At 41.7% G+C, this 12,866-nt stretch overlaps 2 long non-coding RNA genes across 2 annotated transcripts in view; one reads left to right on the top strand and one right to left on the bottom strand.

Moving 5' to 3' along the window:
• LOC141373053 (uncharacterized) overlaps positions 1-12,211 on the bottom strand; it is a 58,989-nt gene extending 46,778 nt beyond the window's left edge. Inside the window, exon 1 of the long non-coding RNA XR_012378681.1 lies at positions 12,050-12,211. This is a non-coding gene — a long non-coding RNA (uncharacterized lncRNA). The remainder of the gene's footprint in view (positions 1-12,049) is intronic.
• Positions 5,227-11,815, top strand: LOC141373054 (uncharacterized). The gene is made up of 2 exons (XR_012378682.1): positions 5,227-5,289; positions 11,502-11,815. It is a non-coding gene; the product is annotated as an uncharacterized lncRNA (long non-coding RNA).
• Positions 12,212-12,866: the final 655 nt, after the last annotated feature.

The following is a 12,866-nucleotide window of genomic DNA, read 5'->3' as shown; positions in this document are numbered from 1 at the left end:
CTATAGTCATTAAATTCATTTAAGCTCACACAACAGAAGGAGTCGCTCTGGAGGGCCTTTGTCATCATTAAATGAGCACCTATGTGGCGTTGCCAGAAGTGAAAGAAATAAAGGCACTTTGAGGAATGAAAGAGAAAAGGCACTAGCATAAAAATTAATCAGTTGAAGCATATTAGTAGAGAGAGACCCACAGTCTGTTTACTACATCCCCTGTGCGACAACTTGACAAAGGTACTGAGGAAAACCACTAGAGAGGACCCACCATTTTAAGACCAAAATACCAGAAACAAAGGCTGACTTGAAGTACTGTTTGTGATGCTACACCTAACCCTCCGCAGGACAGATAATTTCTCACACCAATCAGTCCATGGCTAGAAATGCTGAGGAGGGGAAAAAGTCCCTGCTGCACACTTTCCTGTCTTTCCCCAGATTCTAAATCTTCGTACAGAAATAATTTGCAAGCACAGGCATCTCCGGGATTCAATAAATTTTCCCTACCACCTCCCTTTGTTCCTTCAATCCTAGAGGGATGCTCCAAGCAGACAGGAAATGTGACCCAGAGTGTGGCAGCACATTTGTGTCTTGTTTCAGGAAGATAAGTGTTTCTCAGCCTCGTGCAGTTGAACTCACACATTCCATCTCTGAGGAAAGTTTTGAATAGTCCTGGCCCTTTGTTCTCAAGACCACTTTAGGAAACAGCCCTTAGAGACACAAAGACAATAAACTGCTCGGTGGGATGCTCTGTGCCCTGAATATATATCTTCAAGGATCAGGATATGCTATTGATGTTTTCCTATCATGGTATTGTAGGCACGATTTCTTGTTACCAACCAGGACTATCAGTCCTAGACTAGGTTACACTTGAAGAATCTATCTCAACAATCACATGCTGGTTCATAGAGTGAGTATAATATTTGCACATAGCCTTCAAATTAGTCCTAATTTTTCCCTGGAGTATAAAATGCCATTGAAAGTATTTTTAAATAAATGGGAAATATGTGGATATTCTACACAAATATCTATATGTAGCTGGACTTGACTTAAATGAACCCAGACATAGAAAATTTATCTCTATTAGATAATAATAACAGTCATTCATTTGCTTTCTTATTGGAATAGGATTTAAAGCTAGCGAAATAAAAAAATAAAATAAAATAAAAATAAAGCTAGGGAAATCAGGACTGGGTCTTGGGTTCAAACCAATACCAGAATGTATGATGAACGTGCTCAGAGATGCCACGAGTCAAAGGAAAATGTGGACACATCCCCACCCTGACTATGTGCAGAGACGGCCCTGTGGACCCAGTTGGTTGAGAAGAAGAAGCAGGCTCTGACTTTCAGACCCCACCTGTGACCTCAGCCGGGAACAGCGCAGCTGTGGAAAGCCCTTCATGTGCTCAGGGCACATCCCACAGCAGAATGAGTGAGGAAATCAGTAGTGGGCTATTGCTTCGTAATAGGGACTATCCTATAGGTGAATCTTTAAAAATGTGGCCTCTGCCTCATCCTTGTGGTTATTCAAGCGGAAGTGAAAGGTTTTCCCATCCATGGCATAAAATCAAGCAAAAAGTAATCACCATATCTCCTGCCAATCTTGTCTCCTTGACTGGGAGAGATTTTAAATGCAGAAGGAATGCTCACTTGGCTCGTTCCATCAGCAGCAAACTAGCCTCCACCTCACTGTCGGATTAATAATGTTTTAGAGTACCGGTCACCGATATGAAAAGCTCTAGCACACCAAATACCCTGATACATGAGCAGTTCGTGTAGGAAGGACTATAGTTTATAATCGAATGTAACGTACGGGTGGTAATATTCGTTATACTTTATAGGAATGGCTTTAGTTTATAACCAAATTTAATATATGAAGGGTTATATTCTTTAAATACATAGAATAAATTTTATACTTTCCAAATGAAAATCCAACTCATTACCTTTCATAAAGGCAACAAACAAAAAAGTCATAATCAGGGAAAAAAAATTAGAATCCACCCAACTAATTTCTTCTGAATCATCTCTCTATCTGCTCCATTTCTCTTTTCCCCCACCCTCCCATAGTCTGTTGTTGTCAGCAAGTAAACATAAATGCTGAAGCAAGAACAAAAGGAAAACAGAAACATATATTTATGTAAACTTGTATTGATTCAACTAGGAAGAAACCCCACAGCTTTCAAGGTCTGAGTCACAAATCATTATGATCAGAAATGCTGAAGTGCTAGGAATACACAAGTACTTTGGCTTGTTATCATGGTTCAGGCCTGTTGCAGAGCCAGAGAGAAGGGGAAAACATTAAATATAGTTTTAAGCCTCCATGTATCAGGTGATATTTTGGGAGAGGGAGGACACGGTGGCCATGAGTCCAAGCTCGTCTATTCAGCGCCACACATACTCGCTGACAGATCCGCGTTTGGGAAAATCAGAGGGAGGTCGCATCACCTTTCCAAACATGAGAAAACTCTGTTCTTCCCAAGATGACCCGAAATGTTCTAATTATTGGTTATTCCCTCTGGTTGGTGATGCAGCCAACAAGCACGTAGAGTTCAGTGAACCCACAAGCGCACAGCTGTTATCTTTGACTTGTGGCCAAAACAAAAATTGGAACAGAATTTACCCAGACAAGTGTAAAGGCTTCTGTTTAAAGCAGCTATTTTCTGAGCCAGATAAACAACTCTGAAATGGAGAAGAAATGAATCCTTTTCTAGACTATCTGAATCAAAGTGACGTCAATGTCTTAAAGACGAGATGTTAACATAGATTACCCACACGGACTGTAGAAGTCTTCCAAAGGAGGAGGCAGCCTCCAGGCTGCCTGGAGTTCTACCTTCTTCATCAGCTTGTTTTTGTGTTTGGAAACAACTTTCTGCATTCGGGAAAGGTGGCTGTGTTTATTTAGTTCCTGATATAAAACATCGGAGGACTGCAAACTGCTATTCTGGAAGCTTTCATGAGCCAGCAGTTGTACAGGCCAGTGGCCTGTTGGGCCAGGAGCATCAGAAGCTCTTATTGGGCAGTATGATGGCAAAAAGAAACAGAGTGGTTTCACTGTGGGATTGAGTCAGTGATCCTGGTCCTTTGGATTTCCGCTAAGAGACGACATTAACAAATACCTTGCTTTTTATAGGAAGCCGTGCGACTGGTAAGAAATAGCTGGTAGGAGAAGCAGGGAAAAAAATCACCCTCCCTGTTCCTTACACAAACACTGTGTGCCTGTGCGAATCTGGCAATCCATCTTACAATCACCAAACAGTACAGAGCAAGGAAGCAATTCACAGTGTAATGGTGCTCCTCAGAGCTTTCCAGCGCTTGATGCCTGTTGCGGCTGCTTATAGTGTATACCAGCGGGTGGGTATAAAATAGCAGATTCAGAGCCTGCAGAAGTAGTGTCCCAGGGTAGAAGAGGAGATGATTTTTTTTTTTTTCCCCAGGAGGGTGAATATGCATATCAGTGTACCTGACTGGAGAGCTGGGTCCTGGTTAGCTGTCATCAGCAGCCCTCCTTCAGTACTTCCATCTCTAGCGGTCTGTTTCGGTGATAACGAGGCTTATAACACAAGGGTTTGAAATGCCTGCTTCTCTTGCTTCCAGTGGGGTTGGAACACACATCTGCCATGCAGACAGGTGTGAGCCTGCTATCAACTTTCATCCACTCCTCCAGGTCCCCTGCACCCTGCACTTGCAGCAGGAGTAAAATTGCACTGGTTCCGGAGGCTTTTCCAGACATGGTAAGAACTACAAGACATTGTGGCCTGTTCTAAAATACTCTATCGTTAAGGCAGTCAGCTGCATAATTGGTGTCGACTTCATACCCAATGGGCAGGGATAGTTATCAGAAGCCCATTGAACAAATGGATGGGATGTTTCAAACCTATGAGCATCAAGCTTCTCCAAAAATAACAAGAAGTGACAGCTGAAGTCATGCTTAACAGAATTGGTTTTAAAATGTGAAATGGGTTTTTTAAAAGCAGCACTGCCTTCGTATTGGGTGTGAATGAGGCTTAGTAGGAAATATCAGAGGAGGGGGAATCCCTATCAAAGCTGAGACTCTTGCTTTGTCCTCCGCGTAGACAACTGGCTATCTCTAGATAATACTTGAAAGGGCGAGGGTGTGTGGGCAGCAGACGGGTGGGTGGCCGAGGCGCGTGTAAAACAAGGCTCTAAGAGTTTCAGCGCACTTCATAAGCAGCACTTTAGGACCCATCCTTGTAACAATTCCAGAGCTGTTGTTTATCTGGTAATTTGTTTACCTCAAGTAAGCAAGGAAAATTGCACCTGCCACCTTCCCTCCCTCCCCTGAATCATATGTTTTCTGTCGTTGGTTATCTGATTGTTTTCCCTTTCTCTACCCGATGCACGCCCTTCTTATAATTCTCTAACCCTGGGTCAGTACATTTTTTTCTGTGAATAGTGAAGAGGCTAAAAGTTTGCAGACCGTATAGTCTCTGCCACAACTATTTAACTCTGCGCTTAGAGTAGGAAGCCAGCTACAAACAGTGCACAAATAAATGGGGAGTCTGGGTTCTAATAAAACTTTATTTACAAAAATAGGTTGGGGGCCAGATTTAGCCCACAGCCATAGTTGCAGACTCCTTCTGTAAGGCATTGTGTCTTAAGCAAAATTAACCCTGAGAAATACTGTGAATTTTCAGTTCCTTTCCCACATTTGGTAACATTCTGTGGTAGATCCTTAGGAATGCTCCCCTCCTCGCATTTGTTCATGTGTTTCACTGTCCATAGCTTTGGGTAGTCTCCTGTCATAATGATTGTTATGGGCTGAATTGTGTCCCTCTAAAATTCATATGTTAATGTCCCAATTAACCTCAGAATGTATCTCCATATTTGGAGATAAGGCCTTTAAAGAGGTGACTACAAAAAAAAAAAAAAAAAAGGCCTTTAGGGTGGAACCCTGATCTTATATGACTGCTGTCTTTGTAAGAAGAGGAAGAGACACCAAGGATGCACAGACAGAAAAAGCCATTTGAAGAGGCAAGAGGGAGACCCTCTACAAGCCCTGGGGAGAGGCCTCGGAAGAAACCAGGCCTGCCACCTCCTTAATCTTGAACTTCCAGCCTCCAGAACTGTGAGAAAATAAGTTTCTATTCTTTAAGCCACCCAGACTGTGGTATCTTGTTAGGGTGGCCCTACCAAACAGTTACAGTGTCTCTGGGCCAAACATGTGATTTGCTTTGGCCAATGGGGCAATAGCAATTATGACACGAGCAGCAGCTTGAAAAGTATCACTTGCTGCTCTTGAGCCCCCTGGTGGACAAATCTGGACTCATCTGCTGGATGGTAAGAAACATGACCAGTCAGTTCATCACAGCAACGGGTGAGGTGAACCCCAGAACTGACTGCCTCATTGACTGGCAGCTGACCACAATTGCACAAGAGCCCGATTGAGCTCAGCAGAACCAATGAGCTGAAACAGTCTAAGTTGTTGAGTCAAGAAAACTGTTGTTTTAAGCCACTGAGTTTGGGGGTGGTTTGTTATATACAACAGACATGCCTCCTAACCACCTGCCATGTCTTCTCCACCTCAACGCTCAGATCCACCTCTTTTGTCTCCTGTCTCCTGCTTCAATGCTGCACTCCATTTTTCAAGGCTCTCCTCCCTCCACACCATCCAGTAACTCAATCAGGCCCTTCATCCACTGTGGACACCACTCTCTGCTAGGCGGGTGTATTCATTTTCTGTCACTGGGATAACAAATCACCGCAAACTTAGTGGCTTACAACAACACACACTAATTATATCAAAGTGTGTAGGTCAGAAGTTTGACACACGTCTCCAGGGAAAATCAGGATGCTAGCAGGGCGGTGTTCCTTTATTAGTGCCTCTAGGGGATAATCTGTTTCCTTGATCATTCACGTGATTAGTGGAATTCAGTTCCTTGTTGTTGCTAGAGGACTGATATCCCTGTTTCCTTGCTGGCTGGCAGCTAAGGGCCATTGCCGACTTCTAGAGCCACCCACATGTCTCAGCTCGTGGTTCCCTTCTTCCGTCTTCAAGGCCAGCAAAGGTGGGCCAAGTCCCTTCCACACTTAGAATCTCTCCCGCATCTTCATTTATCACATTTCTCTGACTCCAGTTAGGAAAAGTTTCCTGCCTTCAAGGGTTCATGTGATTAGATTGGGACTGCTCTGATAATTTAGGATAATCTCCCCATCTCAAGGTCCATAACCTTTACTATGTCTGCAAAGTCCATTTTGCCATATAGCATTGCCTATTCATAGGCTCCAGGGCTTAGGGTGTGGACATCTTGTGGGGAGGGGGCCGGTTATTCTGCCTACCACAGGTGGCAACTTGCAGCAGTAAAATGAGTTCTTAGTGTCTCTCAGTTACACAGAATTTTTTTTAAAAAGCCAAATGCCAGCTCTTGGGGTGGCTGCTCCCCATCACAACCACCATGACAGCCAGTCTGGGGCTTCTGCATCCTCCGGAATTGCCACGCTTACTTATGGCAGAGTGGGCTCCACCTACATTTATGGACCCTTCTATCTCACAGCTCTCCCTACTCAGTTGTAAATTAGGGTTTGTGGGCCTATGAGGTTTTCAAGAATGATGTTGGGAATCCCTTATGTCATTATCTTGGGCAAATGAGTTCTAACAAGTCATCATTTTTCTAGCCCAACTGCTTCAAGCCTGAGATGGCTGGACTTAGTAGAGGAAAAAGATTATGTTATAGCCAATGTCACAAGTGTGTACACCTATCCACTTAGAATTTTGCAAACTGGTATATTGTAGTTGATTGAAGCTACCGGGACCCATTCTATACCAGTTAGAATGCCTTCAGCTGCAAGTAAAAGAAATTCTGATTTAAACAGGCACACACAGTATGAAAAATTACTATTTCACATCACAAGGAGCACAGACAGAGATCAAACTTCAGGATTAATTAATTCTGTGGCTCAGAAAAATAATCAATGTCCCAATTTCATTCTCTCTCTCTCTCTCCCCCCCGCCTCCACCCCGCCTTTTATGGTATCATCAAGCTGGTAGCAAGGTGTCTGCAGCTCTTCCTGGCATCACATTCAATTATAACTACATCTGGAGGAAGAAGAGAGATTGTCTCTTCCTGTACCTCTATCTTTGTTTGAGGAAATGTTTTCCTACAATTTCCCTGGTAGACTTCCCCTTCTGGTTTCATCAGCAGACTTGACCCAATTTTAAAGCAAGACAAGGAAGGAGAACATGTCACTTCATCAAGCCCTTCCTTGATCACTCTTTTAAAATCACAACCGCTCCCGACACTTGTCTTCCAGCATTCCCTTCTGAATTCACCAAGGCCTTGTTTTCCTCCTTAGCTTTAATTGCCATATGTTTTGCTTTATTTGTACATTTTCTTTACATACACACTATAATGTAATCTGCATTATATTAGGGATTTGGAACTTTTTTATTTACCTAAAACAATGCCTGGCACATAATAAGTTTCTCTCGGTATTTTTAAGTAATTGAATAAGTGATACTCCTTGAACCAATGAGGCCCTTGGAGCTAGAGGTAAGATCCACTTCCCCATATGGCTGCAGCGGGGAAGGTGGGCAAAAACTGAGTTTATGTTAAGAGTAGATGGGGGGCTTGGAAGTGAATGCTAAATAGGCAACCAACATCATCACTCAACCCCACTTCCCCACCACCACTGTCACTAATATCGACCTGGGGTAACTTTGAAAAGACAGAGACTTGGTTATACTGAATCTTAGAGGTGATTACTGGTTTCAGGACTTCTTGCTAAGAATCTTGATCCAAGGACCAGGCTTCTAGAAATTTGTCATCACAGATCCACTCATCCAACCATCCTATCATCATTTGGCATCTAAGGGAGGTTACCAATGCTATAAGCCCAATGGCTTATTTAATACTTGTTCTTCCGATATTTGTATTTTTATATAATTTACCCTTATAATTCTGAAGAAGCAATTTACCTAAAGTTGACATAGTAATAAGAAGGGTTTTTTTCCTGGAAATAATCAGGATGATCTAAAGCAATTAGTTGAAGCAATAAAAGGAACTAAGGAAAGCCATTAGGCTGATGTTTGGCTATTCAAACTATCCCACCCGGGGAAGCCTGCATAGAGCTTGAAGAAAGACAGCAGGTGACCATATTCCTCTGATTAACATCAGACTTCTGCAGCATAATTCATAATATTCCTGTTCATGTTCTGCCCTCAGAGTTCTTGAGACCCCCAAGGTAGGGGAACATCAGGTCTCTCAGGCCTCCTTCTGGAGGCCCTGCCCTCCGAGAAGAGCCAATATATTCACTGTGGAGAGGTATAGATCAGGCACTCAGTTTATGCCAGTGCCAAAACCCCTTCCCACCTCTTTCCAAAGAACCTTTCTTTATCCTTGGGAAGATGCAGGGGGACCGTTTGACCTATCCAAACCCAAATCCTGAGACCGGGACAGTCTTGCTACAACCACTATGACCCAACATAACCCAGAGTCTTCCCATTTGAACCCATTCTGCCTACATAATGCTGGGCTTTTCCTCAGAGCTCAAGAGTCTCTTACCCCACTTAGCCATTGTCATCATTGCCCCTTTCAGATTCTGCTTCTTCAGGGGCTGCTTGTGTCCCCTTTTCCCCAGGCAACCAGAGACGACTTCTGCCCAAGCCCCTTCCCTGAATCCCAAGCTCTTTTTTGGAATTCCTTATGGTCTCTAGAATCAGTTCCTCTCAATGAAGCCTGACCCTTATTAGGTGCTCTCTGAGGATACCTAGTTATAATCCAGTGTTTTCATTACTTTTTTTTTTTTGCTCAAATTGTTCCAGCTTTGGTTAATAAGAAAGATTTCCTTCAGGTTGACTCCCGTGTCCTTACGATAAGTGCCCTTCCTTTTTTGAGCACTTTTCTCTATCATAAGATAATCCAGCTTAATCTTGTATTTTCCTGCCCCACCCCAGGAATTAATCATTTCTTTTGTTGTTGTTGTTTTAAGATTTTATTTATTTATTTGACAGAGAGGGACACAGCAAGAGAAGGAACACAAGCAGGGGGAGTGGGAGAGGGAGAAGCAGGAGAAACTTATTTTGTGCCAGGCATTGTTTTAGGTAAATAAAAGTCCCAAACCCTAAAGCAATGCAATTGACATGATAGTTTGATATATGTATCAAAGTCCATGATTTATACTAATAGCTCTAATTCCAGCCCAACACCACAGGTTTTATTTTAGCCTTCCCCCTTTCCTTATCTGAAATGTCTTTCTCCAATAGTGAGAAACTTGGGTTATTATCTACCTTATTATTTATTATATCAGTAAATTTATGATCTCATTTGTTCAACTCTAGTAGACATAAAGTACTTCAGAATTTCTACCCCATGCCCCTGTGAGAAACACATTTATTAACTAGATTACAGCATTTGTATAGCATTTGTATACAGCTATTTTTGTATTTAGTCTTACAGTAGTCAATCAAAATACTGTTTTCCAAAGTTACTTAGGTTTATTCTTTGCTAGCAGTGGGATTCTTGACTCTGAAGTCTTTTTCAAGCAACCCGTAGTCCTCCTCATAGTCCTGTGACCATTTTATCCATATGCAAATGCATGTAGAGCTTTGGGTTTTAACATCATGATCCCTTTCTTCCTAAAAGGCAGGTGCATTTAAACATACTTTTAAGGTCCCACTTTTAGACTAAGATCCTTAGCCTAAATAAGTGTCAAATATATATTGTGCCAGATTTTTATAAACGTCTTCTTTACAAGATAAAACCTCTTAATTAAAGAAGGAGAATGGGCTTGACTCCTGTGTATATTGTATTTATGCTTTAGTATTTTTCTGTACAATAGTTTGGATGCCTGAGATGATCACTATAAATTTCTTTTTATTATTCTAAATTTGTATGATCCCCTTAAGTGGTATATTGGATTGCTATAGTTCACAACCTCCAGCCATAAAATATAAAGCAATAAAATCTTCTAATTAATGCACACATAGGCAAAGTTTGTAATTAAATGAAAAGCTGTAATTGGACCCAGTGCCCCATCTAACATGAAATAGCAATAGCAATGAACTAGGGGGGAAAAAGAAGAGCTGAAATACTCAGCATTGAAGTTGAATGGTTATTTACAGTATCTTAAAGAAAAAACATTATTCCAGATTTTAGGGAGAAGAAATATCCATAAAACCAATAAGGAGAAAATCAGTCTCAATTTATCATTACACAGGAGGATAAGGTCTACTATATTTATGACACACTAATGTGGGGGAAGACTATAGCAAATTTGTGGATGTAGTAGCTAAGGAAATAAGCTCATCTATTTACTATGATCTGCCCACATATACCCCTACACACAGAAAAAAAAAAATGCACACACACACCCTTCCTTAGTGGGAGGCCTTAAATTCCCACTTCCTTTTTTTGTTTTTGTTCTACACGTTTCTCTATAAATGTTATGTCTCTTGCAGCAAATGGAGTTATTTTGTCTCTGACTATAAGCATTTCCAAAGATGATGTCAAATGACCCACAAGTACACTTTTCACAAATAGCTTGTTTCCAATCTCTAAAAATTAATAGTAATAATTTATGAGTTCCAAATTTTACATGAAATGGGGGGGTTCATATTATTGTATTATATTAATTTCAGGATCTAACTAACCAAAGTTGCTCTCCCCTGTCTTCTGATTGAACACTAACTGCCACTACCATCCACATAGTCACCCAAGCAAGAGCTTAGAAATCATCCATTACTCTTTACTTTCTCTCTGCCCTAGTTCACCTTAATCAATCAATAAGTTCTATTAGTTCTATCTCCAAAATGTAGCATGAGTTCATCTTTACTTACACAACCCTAATCCAGCCTACTATCATTAATTAGCTGGACCACTGCAGTTGCCCCTTGACTGTTTTCCCCAATATTCATTTTTCCCACTTTGAATCCATCCTTTGTACTAAGGCCAAAGTGACTGATATTTCACAAATATAAGCTGATCACATTATTCCTTTTCTTTTTAAAGAATGTTCAATGCCTTCCTATTCCTTGTGGGTGAGAGACCACATGAGTCACCAGAGGAACTCCTCTTACCCCACACTCCACCTCACTCTCTGAACTCAAGCCCACAACAATCCTTCAGTTCCTGGAATGCTTCCTTCTGCTCAGGTCCTTTGCCCATCCCTCCCACTCTGCTGCACCTGGTTAGCTCCTACTGATCATTCATATCTCAGCCCTACTGTCACCTTCTCTAAGAAATCCTCACTAACCCCCACATAATAAGTCAGGTTACCTCTCACATGTTCTCAAAACACAATGGACTTCATAGCATTCATTATAGTTGAAATTCTGCATTTATTTGGAAAAAATGTTTAATTTCTGTCTTTCTACTTCTCCTGGACTATAAAGAATTATGTCTATTTGGGTTCTCTAAAGTATTCTTAGCACCAAAGTGAGTAAGTACCTGGCACTTAGTAGGTGATCAATAAATATTTATTGAACAAATACTGAATAAAAGAAGAATACTTTATATGGAATTTTCACTTTTGTCTTCTCTATCAACCATCAACAGCAGGTGGAATAAAAATCCTGTCAGTGCACGTGAATCTCCTATTGCAATCCCTGAAGTTCTGCTGAGCTCAAGACAGATGGAAACCCTGCAGCATCCTCACAGAATGGCTCTCAGATTTGACCTGCATACAAAGCAGAGAGCAGACCACTCCAGGCAGAGAGCCACCAGCCTGTTGACATCCATAAAGTACAAGGCTAGCTCTGGCTTTGACCCTCTCAGGTCCAGTAAAACATGGTAAAGATGTAGAGAAGGGATGGGCTCATTTCCTGGAATTATTCCAGAAAATTTGAATACATGACCAACATTTGAATATATGACCATTTGTCAGCCACTCACTATTACCTGATAATTTGCTATCATCTTTTTCAATCTCAAAGAGCAGGAGACTACATGTTTCAACAGTGTTTTTTCTTCTTTCTGCCATTCCCAGGTGACATATTTAGTGAGATAAAAAGGAGAATAATGCTTTCTGGTCCTCTCTTTTCTAGTTCCCATGAAAATATTATGTCCTGACCATGTGGACTATGGAGGGCAGGAGAATGACCCACCTGTAGAGGAGACACACCACCTCCGGGAAGGATCCAATAGGTCAAACACTGGGCACAAGTTGTGTAGTGAATGCTTGCCTGCTCTGGAATGGAGTCAATATGCAGGGATTTGTTCCCACGGAGCTGGCTGAGCGTCACAAGGGATTTCCAGGTGGCAGAAGTTCTGTGTATCAGGTGGGTCCTGAGGCATGGACTATGAAAGGTGCTAGAAGCAGAATTCAATATTAAAACAAAGGATTGTAGGAACTAAGCAAATGGAAGCAAAGTCTATGGCCAAGCAAATGGTTTGTGAATGGTGGGAAGGGAAGAATGACAGACAGAGGATAGAATGTTAACTGGGCAGACACTCCCCCTCCCTAACACAGTCACTTGTCCTTGAATCTTATGAGATTCTATAAGATTACAGGCATCTTAATGGGTCATTTTCTGTTCTTTGACACTCTGATGAACCTGCCGGGAAAACTCTCAACATTAGAGCATTTCAACCACCTACCTTTCCATTCATATAGCTGGCCTGGTGATTATGTACCTCAAGAGAGAATTCTCCTCACTATGCAAGATGGCACAATTACTAGTTAATGACCTCCCCCTCATCCAAGCTCCCAGTGTATGCAGTCATCTTTCTCAAGATCCCACTCAAAAATGTTCACATCCAGGTAGACTCTTTTAAACTGTCTCTGCTCCCATCAGGCCCCATTCCCACCCTGACTCTCAGCTAACTGCACCATCTATTTTATGGAGAAAATAAAAGCCATAGAGCAAGAAATACCTCAAACTCTTGCCCCTACAATTTGACCTGAAAAGGTGCCTAGATCCT

Source organism: Callorhinus ursinus, unplaced genomic scaffold (genome assembly GCF_003265705.2).
Source record: "Callorhinus ursinus isolate GAN/ISIS: 27379988/994484 unplaced genomic scaffold, GSC_fseal_2.0 scaffold7, whole genome shotgun sequence".
In the NCBI taxonomy this organism is placed as follows: domain Eukaryota; kingdom Metazoa; phylum Chordata; class Mammalia; order Carnivora; family Otariidae; genus Callorhinus; species Callorhinus ursinus.
This window is presented reverse-complemented; position numbering and strand designations above follow the sequence as displayed.